Genomic DNA, 12,785 nt, shown 5'->3' with positions numbered 1-12,785 from the left:
GCATGTGGATTACCAAACTTTCATCACAAAACTTTGAATATTGATACTTAGAAGTATTTTCTCAGATTTTGCAGCGTTTTCCAAGCGCCAGTTTCAAAAATGATGCAGTTTTCACAGAAAAATCCTCTTGAAGTGATTTCTACCGAATAGACAAGTAGTTTACATTGTTTCAATCACCGTGAAATTCCACGTTCCGATCATCGTACATGCATCACGGATTAGAATAAAGATTCTTTAATATGTTGTGAAAATATGGATTACCGAACTTTCTTCCAAAATAAAGGCATCTTTACAGCTACAACTATTTTCTCCCTTTTCGCAGCTTTATCCAAACATCACATTCGAGAATTAAGCAATTTTCGCTGAAATATTCTATTCTAGCTAGTTCTACCCAATAGAATTCTCATTTACATTGTTTCATTACCGTGAAATTCTGTTTTTCGAACGCGCTTCATGAATCACGGTTTGAAAAATATTTACTACACTCTTGTTAACGTGTGGATTACCGGACTTTCATCCACCAATCAAGTCATATTGACACTTAGAAGCATTTTCTCATATTTCGAAGATTTTTCCTAATGCCAGATTTGAAAATGAGGCAGATTTTGCAGAAAAATGCTCTTGGAGCGAGTTCTACCCAATAGACAGGTAATTTACACAGATGTGCTCATCATGATCTTTGGGGTCCGAACACATTTCATGTATCTCTGATTCGTCAAATATACACTACAGAGATGTTAGCATTTGGATTACCAATCCTACATCCACCATACAAGGCATATATACACCTACAAGTATTTACTCTCATTTCACAGTTTTATCAAAACGTCAAATTCGAAAATCATGCATTTTGCACAGAAAAATTCTATTCAAGCTAGTTCTACCCAATAGAATTTTAATTTACATAGTTTCATTGCCGTGAATTTCCATGTTCCAAACACGCTAAATAAGTCACGGTTTCGAAAAGTATTCCCTTCATAGTTGGTTACGTGGTTTAACAGCCTTAAATTCCCCTTTCAAGGCATATTCACACTTAGAAGCATTTTCTCAGATTTCTCAGGTTTTCCTAACTCCAGTTTGGAAAATGAGGCGGATTTTACAGAAAAATGCTCTTGGAGCGAGTTCTACCCAAAAGATATGTAATTTAAGTAGTTCACTCACCGTGACATTCCGTGTTCTGAACATTTTACATGCATCAAGCTTTCGACAATCATTCTTTAATGAGTGTGAGCATGTGGATTATCAAATTTCATCCACCTTACAAGACATGTTTTCACCTAGAAACATTTACTCACATTTCGCAGAATTTTCCTAAGGTCAGTTTCGAAAATCAGGCAGTTTCCCCAGAAAAATCCTCTTGTTGCATGTTCCATCCAATAGACATCTCATTTTCATAGATACCATCACCGTAACATTCTGTGTTCCTAAAAAACGGTTCATGCAACAAGGATTCAACAAATATTAACTGCTGAGTTGTTAGCATGTTTATTACCGATCTTTAATAAACCATTGAAGACATATTGTCACCTTAAAGAATTTACTCTGATTTCACAGCGTTTTCATAACACCAGTTTCGAATCTGAGGCAGATTTTTCAGTAAAACTCTCCTGGAGAGTGTTCTAACCAATAGATATGTAATTTACATAGCTTCCCTCACCGAGAAAGACCGTGTTCCAAACAGGCTACATACATCAAGGATTGGAGAAACATTTTTAATGAGTTATGTACATGTGTATTACAGATCTTTCATCCACCATACAAGGCATATTGACACATAGAAATATTAAATCTGAGTTCACAGCTTTTTCCTAATAGCAGTTTCAAAAATCAGGCAGTTTTTAAAGGAAAAAACTTTTGGAGCGTGTTCTACCCAATAGGTACGTAAATTACATAGATTCCCCCGCTGTGAAATTACGTGTACCGAACACACCACATGCAGAAAATATTCGACAAAAATAAACTTTAGAGTTGTTTGCATGAGGATGACAGGACTTTCATCACAATAAAAGGCATATTGATGCTTAGAAGCTTTTTCTCTGATTTCACAGAGCTTTCAAAACGCCAGTTTCGAAAATGAGGCAGATTTCACGGCAAAAACCTCTTGGAGCAGGTTCTAACCTATAGACATGTAATTTACCTGGATTCGCTCACCGTGAAATTCCGTGTTCTGAACACGCTACATGCATCTCAGATTCGACAAATATTCACTACATAGTTGTTAGCATGTGGATTACAGCACTTTCATCCACCATACAAGGCTTACTGGCACTTTGAAGAATTTTCTCAGATTTCACAGGTTAGTTTTAACGCCAGTTTAGAAAATGAGGCAGATTTGGCCGAAAAATGCTTTTGGAGTGAGTTATACACAAAAGATATGTAATTTACCTAGTTTTAATCACCGTGACATTCCGTGCTCTGAACACGTTACATGCATCACGGATTCGACAAACATTCACTACAGAGTTGGTAGCATAACGATTACCGAACATTCATCCACCATAAATGCCATATTGACACTTTGAAGCACTTTCCCATATTTCAAAAGATTTTCCTAATGCCAGTTTTTAAAATGAGGCAGATTCGAAAAAATTCTCGTGGAGCAAGTACTTCCCAATAGAAATGTAATTTACATAGTTTCCCTCACAGTGACATTCCAATTTCCGTACATGCTACATACTTCACGGATTTGACAAACATTTTTAATGAGTTATGTACATGTGTATTACAGAACTTTCATCCACCCTACAAGGCCTATTTCAACCTAGAAACATTAACTCGGAATTTGCAGCCTTTTCTTAATGCCAGTTTCAAAAATCAGGCTGTTATCTCAGGAAAAATCTCTTGGACCGATTTCTAAACCAGGGAAATGTAATTTACATAAATTTCTTCTCCGTGACATTCCGTGTTCCAAACATTCTACATGCATAACGGATTCGACAAATATTCACTACAGATTTGTTAGCATGTGGATTACCAAACTTTCATCACAAAACTTTGAATATTGATACTTAGAAGTATTTTCTCAGATTTTGCAGCGTTCTCCAAGCGCCAGTTTCAAAAATGATGCAGTTTTCACAGAAAAATCCTCTTGAAGTGATTTCTACCGAATAGACAAGTAGTTTACATTGTTTCAATCACCGTGAAATTCCACATTCCGATCATCGTACATGCATCACGGATTAGAATAAAGATTCTTTAATATGTTGTGAAAATATGGATTACCGAACTTTCTTCCAAAATAAAGGCATCTTTACAGCTACAAGTATTTTCTCCCTTTTCGCAGCTTTATCCAAACATCACATTCGAGAATTAAGCAATTTTCGCTGAAATATTCTATTCTAGCTAGATCTACCCAATAGAATTCTCATTTACATTGTTTCATTACCGTGAAATTCTGTTTTTCGAACGCGCTACATGAATCACGGTTTGAAAAATATTTACTACACTCTTGTTAACGTGTGGATTACCGGACTTTCATCCACCAATCAAGTCATATTGACACTTAGAAGCATTTTCTCATATTTCGAAGATTTTTCCTAATGCCAGATTTGAAAATGAGGCAGATTTTGCAGAAAAATGCTCTTGGAGCGAGTTCTACCCAATAGACAGGTAATTTACACAGATGTGCTCATCATGATCTTTGGGGTCCGAACACATTTCATGTATCTCTGATTCGTCAAATATACACTACAGAGATGTTAGCATTTGGATTACCAATCCTACATCCACCATACAAGGCATATATACACCTACAAGTATTTACTCTCATTTCACAGTTTTATCAAAACGTCAAATTCGAAAATCATGCATTTTGCACAGAAAAATTCTATTCAAGCTAGTTCTACCCAATAGAATTTTAATTTACATAGTTTCATTGCCGTGAATTTCCGTGTTCCAAACACGCTAAATAAGTCACGGTTTCGAAAAGTATTCCCTTCATAGTTGGTTACGTGGTTTAACACACTTAAATTCCCCATTCAAGGCATATTCACACTTAGAAGCATTTTCTCAGATTTCTCAGGTTTTCCTAACTCCAGTTTGGAAAATGAGGCGGATTTTACAGAAAAATGCTCTTGGAGCGAGTTCTACCCAAAAGATATGTAATTTAAGTAGTTCACTCACCGTGACATTCCGTGTTCTGAACATTTTACATGCATCAAGCTTTCGACAATCATTCTTTAATGAGTGTGAGCATGTGGATTATCAAATTTCATCCACCTTACAAGACATGTTTTCACCTAGAAACATTTACTCACATTTCGCAGAATTTTCCTAAGGTCAGTTTCGAAAATCAGGCAGTTTCCCCAGAAAAATCCTCTTGTTGCATGTTCCATCCAATAGACATCTCATTTTCATAGATACCATCACCGTAACATTCCGTGTTCCTAAAAAACGGCTCATGCAACAAGGATTCAACAAATATTAACTGCTGAGTTGTGAGCATGTTTATTACCGATCTTTAATAAACCATTGAAGACATATTGTCACCTTAAAGAATTTACTCTGATTTCACAGCGTTTTCATAACACCAGTTTCGAATCTGAGGCAGATTTTTCAGTAAAACTCTCCTGGAGAGTGTTCTAACCAATAGATATGTAATTTACATAGCTTCCCTCACCGAGAAAGACCGTGTTCCAAACAGGCTACATACATCAAGGATTGGAGAAACATTTTTAATGAGTTATGTACATGTGTATTACAGATCTTTCATCCACCATACAAGGCATATTGACACATAGAAATATTAAATCTGAGTTCACAGCTTTTTCCTAATAGCAGTTTCAAAAATCAGGCAGTTTTTAAAGGAAAAAACTTTTGGAGCGTGTTCTACCCAATAGGTACGTAAATTACATAGATTCCCCCGCTGTGAAATTACGTGTACCGAACACACCACATGCAGAAAATATTCGACAAAAATAAACTTTAGAGTTGTTTGCATGAGGATGACAGGACTTTCATCACAATAAAAGGCATATTGATGCTTAGAAGCTTTTTCTCTGATTTCACAGAGCTTTCAAAACGCCAGTTTCGAAAATGAGGCAGATTTCACGGCAAAAACCTCTTGGAGCAGGTTCTAACCTATAGACATGTAATTTACCTGGATTCGCTCACCGTGAAATTCCGTGTTCTGAACACGCTACATGCATCTCAGATTCGACAAATATTCACTACATAGTTGTTAGCATGTGGATTACAGCACTTTCATCCACCATACAAGGCTTACTGGCACTTTGAAGAATTTTCTCAGATTTCACAGGTTAGTTTTAACGCCAGTTTAGAAAATGAGGCAGATTTGGCCGAAAAATGCTTTTGGAGTGAGTTATACACAAAAGATATGTAATTTACCTAGTTTTAATCACCGTGACATTCCGTGCTCTGAACACGTTACATGCATCACGGATTCGACAAACATTCACTACAGAGTTGGTAGCATAACGATTACCGAACATTCATCCACCATAAATGCCATATTGACACTTTGAAGCACTTTCCCATATTTCAAAAGATTTTCCTAATGCCAGTTTTTAAAATGAGGCAGATTCGAAAAAATTCTCGTGGAGCAAGTACTTCCCAATAGAAATGTAATTTACATAGTTTCCCTCACAGTGACATTCCAATTTCCGTACATGCTACATACTTCACGGATTTGACAAACATTTTTAATGAGTTATGTACATGTGTATTACAGAACTTTCATCCACCCTACAAGGCCTATTTCAACCTAGAAACATTAACTCGGAATTTGCAGCCTTTTCTTAATGCCAGTTTCAAAAATCAGGCTGTTATCTCAGGAAAAATCTCTTGGACCGATTTCTAAACCAGGGAAATGTAATTTACATAAATTTCTTCTCCGTGACATTCCGTGTTCCAAACATTCTACATGCATAACGGATTCGACAAATATTCACTACAGATTTGTTAGCATGTGGATTACCAAACTTTCATCACAAAACTTTGAATATTGATACTTAGAAGTATTTTCTCAGATTTTGCAGCGTTTTCCAAGCGCCAGTTTCAAAAATGATGCAGTTTTCACAGAAAAATCCTCTTGAAGTGATTTCTACCGAATAGACAAGTAGTTTACATTGTTTCAATCACCGTGAAATTCCACGTTCCGATCATCGTACATGCATCACGGATTAGAATAAAGATTCTTTAATATGTTGTGAAAATATGGATTACCGAACTTTCTTCCAAAATAAAGGCATCTTTACAGCTACAACTATTTTCTCCCTTTTCGCAGCTTTATCCAAACATCACATTCGAGAATTAAGCAATTTTCGCTGAAATATTCTATTCTAGCTAGTTCTACCCAATAGAATTCTCATTTACATTGTTTCATTACCGTGAAATTCTGTTTTTCGAACGCGCTTCATGAATCACGGTTTGAAAAATATTTACTACACTCTTGTTAACGTGTGGATTACCGGACTTTCATCCACCAATCAAGTCATATTGACACTTAGAAGCATTTTCTCATATTTCGAAGATTTTTCCTAATGCCAGATTTGAAAATGAGGCAGATTTTGCAGAAAAATGCTCTTGGAGCGAGTTCTACCCAATAGACAGGTAATTTACACAGATGTGCTCATCATGATCTTTGGGGTCCGAACACATTTCATGTATCTCTGATTCGTCAAATATACACTACAGAGATGTTAGCATTTGGATTACCAATCCTACATCCACCATACAAGGCATATATACACCTACAAGTATTTACTCTCATTTCACAGTTTTATCAAAACGTCAAATTCGAAAATCATGCATTTTGCACAGAAAAATTCTATTCAAGCTAGTTCTACCCAATAGAATTTTAATTTACATAGTTTCATTGCCGTGAATTTCCGTGTTCCAAACACGCTAAATAAGTCACGGTTTCGAAAAGTATTCCCTTCATAGTTGGTTACGTGGTTTAACAGCCTTAAATTCCCCTTTCAAGGCATATTCACACTTAGAAGCATTTTCTCAGATTTCTCAGGTTTTCCTAACTCCAGTTTGGAAAATGAGGCTGATTTTACAGAAAAATGCTCTTGGAGCGAGTTCTACCCAAAAGATATGTAATTTAAGTAGTTCACTCACCGTGACATTCCGTGTTCTGAACATTTTACATGCATCAAGCTTTCGACAATCATTCTTTAATGAGTGTGAGCATGTGGATTATCAAATTTCATCCACCTTACAAGACATGTTTTCACCTAGAAACATTTACTCACATTTCGCAGAATTTTCCTAAGGTCAGTTTCGAAAATCAGGCAGTTTCCCCAGAAAAATCCTCTTGTTGCATGTTCCATCCAATAGACATCTCATTTTCATAGATACCATCACCGTAACATTCCGTGTTCCTAAAAAACGGCTCATGCAACAAGGATTCAACAAATATTAACTGCTGAGTTGTGAGCATGTTTATTACCGATCTTTAATAAACCATTGAAGACATATTGTCACCTTAAAGAATTTACTCTGATTTCACAGCGTTTTCATAACACCAGTTTCGAATCTGAGGCAGATTTTTCAGTAAAACTCTCCTGGAGAGTGTTCTAACCAATAGATATGTAATTTACATAGCTTCCCTCACCGAGAAAGACCGTGTTCCAAACAGGCTACATACATCAAGGATTGGAGAAACATTTTTAATGAGTTATGTACATGTGTATTACAGATCTTTCATCCACCATACAAGGCATATTGACACATAGAAATATTAAATCTGAGTTCACAGCTTTTTCCTAATAGCAGTTTCAAAAATCAGGCAGTTTTTAAAGGAAAAAACTTTTGGAGCGTGTTCTACCCAATAGGTACGTAAATTACATAGATTCCCCCGCTGTGAAATTACGTGTACCGAACACACCACATGCAGAAAATATTCGACAAAAATAAACTTTAGAGTTGTTTGCATGAGGATGACAGGACTTTCATCACAATAAAAGGCATATTGATGCTTAGAAGCTTTTTCTCTGATTTCACAGAGCTTTCAAAACGCCAGTTTCGAAAATGAGGCAGATTTCACGGCAAAAACCTCTTGGAGCAGGTTCTAACCTATAGACATGTAATTTACCTGGATTCGCTCACCGTGAAATTCCGTGTTCTGAACACGCTACATGCATCTCAGATTCGACAAATATTCACTACATAGTTGTTAGCATGTGGATTACAGCACTTTCATCCACCATACAAGGCTTACTGACACTTTGAAGAATTTTCTCAGATTTCACAGGTTAGTTTTAACGCCAGTTTAGAAAATGAGGCAGATTTGGCCGAAAAATGCTTTTGGAGTGAGTTATACACAAAAGATATGTAATTTACCTAGTTTTAATCACCGTGACATTCCGTGCTCTGAACACGTTACATGCATCACGGATTCGACAAACATTCACTACAGAGTTGGTAGCATAACGATTACCGAACATTCATCCACCATAAATGCCATATTGACACTTTGAAGCACTTTCCCATATTTCAAAAGATTTTCCTAATGCCAGTTTTTAAAATGAGGCAGATTCGAAAAAATTCTCGTGGAGCAAGTACTTCCCAATAGAAATGTAATTTACATAGTTTCCCTCACAGTGACATTCCAATTTCCGTACATGCTACATACTTCACGGATTTGACAAACATTTTTAATGAGTTATGTACATGTGTATTACAGAACTTTCATCCACCCTACAAGGCATATTTCAACCTAGAAACATTAACTCGGAATTTGCAGCCTTTTCTTAATGCCAGTTTCAAAAATCAGGCTGTTATCTCAGGAAAAATCTCTTGGAGCGATTTCTAAACCAGGGAAATGTAATTTACATAAATTTCTTCTCCGTGACATTCCGTGTTCCAAACATTCTACATGCATAACGGATTCGACAAATATTCACTACAGATTTGTTAGCATGTGGATTACCAAACTTTCATCACAAAACTTTGAATATTGATACTTAGAAGTATTTTCTCAGATTTTGCAGCGTTTTCCAAGCGCCAGTTTCAAAAATGATGCAGTTTTCACAGAAAAATCCTCTTGAAGTGATTTCTACCGAATAGACAAGTAGTTTACATTGTTTCAATCACCGTGAAATTCCACGTTCCGATCATCGTACATGCATCACGGATTAGAATAAAGATTCTTTAATATGTTGTGAAAATATGGATTACCGAACTTTCTTCCAAAATAAAGGCATCTTTACAGCTACAACTATTTTCTCCCTTTTCGCAGCTTTATCCAAACATCACATTCGAGAATTAAGCAATTTTCGCTGAAATATTCTATTCTAGCTAGTTCTACCCAATAGAATTCTCATTTACATTGTTTCATTACCGTGAAATTCTGTTTTTCGAACGCGCTTCATGAATCACGGTTTGAAAAATATTTACTACACTCTTGTTAACGTGTGGATTACCGGACTTTCATCCACCAATCAAGTCATATTGACACTTAGAAGCATTTTCTCATATTTCGAAGATTTTTCCTAATGCCAGATTTGAAAATGAGGCAGATTTTGCAGAAAAATGCTCTTGGAGCGAGTTCTACCCAATAGACAGGTAATTTACACAGATGTGCTCATCATGATCTTTGGGGTCCGAACACATTTCATGTATCTCTGATTCGTCAAATATACACTACAGAGATGTTAGCATTTGGATTACCAATCCTACATCCACCATACAAGGCATATATACACCTACAAGTATTTACTCTCATTTCACAGTTTTATCAAAACGTCAAATTCGAAAATCATGCATTTTGCACAGAAAAATTCTATTCAAGCTAGTTCTACCCAATAGAATTTTAATTTACATAGGTTCATTGCCGTGAATTTCCGTGTTCCAAACACGCTAAATAAGTCACGGTTTCGAAAAGTATTCCCTTCATAGTTGGTTACGTGGTTTAACAGCCTTAAATTCCCCTTTCAAGGCATATTCACACTTAGAAGCATTTTCTCAGATTTCTCAGGTTTTCCTAACTCCAGTTTGGAAAATGAGGCGGATTTTACAGAAAAATGCTCTTGGAGCGAGTTCTACCCAAAAGATATGTAATTTAAGTAGTTCACTCACCGTGACATTCCGTGTTCTGAACATTTTACATGCATCAAGCTTTCGACAATCATTCTTTAATGAGTGTGAGCATGTGGATTATCAAATTTCATCCACCTTACAAGACATGTTTTCACCTAGAAACATTTACTCACATTTCGCAGAATTTTCCTAAGGTCAGTTTCGAAAATCAGGCAGTTTCCCCAGAAAAATCCTCTTGTTGCATGTTCCATCCAATAGACATCTCATTTTCATAGATACCATCACCGTAACATTCCGTGTTCCTAAAAAACGGCTCATGCAACAAGGATTCAACAAATATTAACTGCTGAGTTGTTAGCATGTTTATTACCGATCTTTAATAAACCATTGAAGACATATTGTCACCTTAAAGAATTTACTCTGATTTCACAGCGTTTTCATAACACCAGTTTCGAATCTGAGGCAGATTTTTCAGTAAAACTCTCCTGGAGAGTGTTCTAACCAATAGATATGTAATTTACATAGCTTCCCTCACCGAGAAAGACCGTGTTCCAAACAGGCTACATACATCAAGGATTGGAGAAACATTTTTAATGAGTTATGTACATGTGTATTACAGATCTTTCATCCACCATACAAGGCATATTGACACATAGAAATATTAAATCTGAGTTCACAGCTTTTTCCTAATAGCAGTTTCAAAAATCAGGCAGTTTTTAAAGGAAAAAACTTTTGGAGCGTGTTCTACCCAATAGGTACGTAAATTACATAGATTCCCCCGCTGTGAAATTACATGTACCGAACACACCACATGCAGAAAATATTCGACAAAAATAAACTTTAGAGTTGTTTGCATGAGGATGACAGGACTTTCATCACAATAAAAGGCATATTGATGCTTAGAAGCTTTTTCTCTGATTTCACAGAGCTTTCAAAACGCCAGTTTCGAAAATGAGGCAGATTTCACGGCAAAAACCTCTTGGAGCAGGTTCTAACCTATAGACATGTAATTTACCTGGATTCGCTCACCGTGAAATTCCGTGTTCTGAACACGCTACATGCATCTCAGATTCGACAAATATTCACTACATAGTTGTTAGCATGTGGATTACAGCACTTTCATCCACCATACAAGGCTTACTGGCACTTTGAAGAATTTTCTCAGATTTCACAGGTTAGTTTTAACGCCAGTTTAGAAAATGAGGCAGATTTGGCCGAAAAATGCTTTTGGAGTGAGTTATACACAAAAGATATGTAATTTACCTAGTTTTAATCACCGTGACATTCCGTGCTCTGAACACGTTACATGCATCACGGATTCGACAAACATTCACTACAGAGTTGGTAGCATAACGATTACCGAACATTCATCCACCATAAATGCCATATTGACACTTTGAAGCACTTTCCCATATTTCAAAAGATTTTCCTAATGCCAGTTTTTAAAATGAGGCAGATTCGAAAAAATTCTCGTGGAGCAAGTACTTCCCAATAGAAATGTAATTTACATAGTTTCCCTCACAGTGACATTCCAATTTCCGTACATGCTACATACTTCACGGATTTGACAAACATTTTTAATGAGTTATGTACATGTGTATTACAGAACTTTCATCCACCCTACAAGGCATATTTCAACCTAGAAACATTAACTCGGAATTTGCAGCCTTTTCTTAATGCCAGTTTCAAAAATCAGGCTGTTATCTCAGGAAAAATCTCTTGGAGCGATTTCTAAACCAGGGAAATGTAATTTACATAAATTTCTTCTCCGTGACATTCCGTGTTCCAAACATTCTACATGCATAACGGATTCGACAAATATTCACTACAGATTTGTTAGCATGTGGATTACCAAACTTTCATCACAAAACTTTGAATATTGATACTTAGAAGTATTTTCTCAGATTTTGCAGCGTTCTCCAAGCGCCAGTTTCAAAAATGATGCAGTTTTCACAGAAAAATCCTCTTGAAGTGATTTCTACCGAATAGACAAGTAGTTTACATTGTTTCAATCACCGTGAAATTCCACGTTCCGATCATCGTACATGCATCACGGATTAGAATAAAGATTCTTTAATATGTTGTGAAAATATGGATTACCGAACTTTCTTCCAAAATAAAGGCATCTTTACAGCTACAACTATTTTCTCCCTTTTCGCAGCTTTATCCAAACATCACATTCGAGAATTAAGCAATTTTCGCTGAAATATTCTATTCTAGCTAGTTCTACCCAATAGAATTCTCATTTACATTGTTTCATTACCGTGAAATTCTGTTTTTCGAACGCGCTTCATGAATCACGGTTTGAAAAATATTTACTACACTCTTGTTAACGTGTGGATTACCGGACTTTCATCCACCAATCAAGTCATATTGACACTTAGAAGCATTTTCTCATATTTCGAAGATTTTTCCTAATGCCAGATTTGAAAATGAGGCAGATTTTGCAGAAAAATGCTCTTGGAGCGAGTTCTACCCAATAGACAGGTAATTTACACAGATGTGCTCATCATGATCTTTGGGGTCCGAACACATTTCATGTATCTCTGATTCGTCAAATATACACTACAGAGATGTTAGCATTTGGATTACCAATCCTACATCCACCATACAAGGCATATATACACCTACAAGTATTTACTCTCATTTCACAGTTTTATCAAAACGTCAAATTCGAAAATCATGCATTTTGCACAGAAAAATTCTATTCAAGCTAGTTCTACCCAATAGAATTTTAATTTACATAGGTTCATTGCCGTGAATTTCCGTGTTCCAAACAC

The sequence above is a fragment of the Camelus bactrianus genome, chromosome 6, assembly GCF_048773025.1.
Source record: "Camelus bactrianus isolate YW-2024 breed Bactrian camel chromosome 6, ASM4877302v1, whole genome shotgun sequence".
Taxonomy (NCBI): domain Eukaryota; kingdom Metazoa; phylum Chordata; class Mammalia; order Artiodactyla; family Camelidae; genus Camelus; species Camelus bactrianus.
This window is presented reverse-complemented; position numbering follows the sequence as displayed.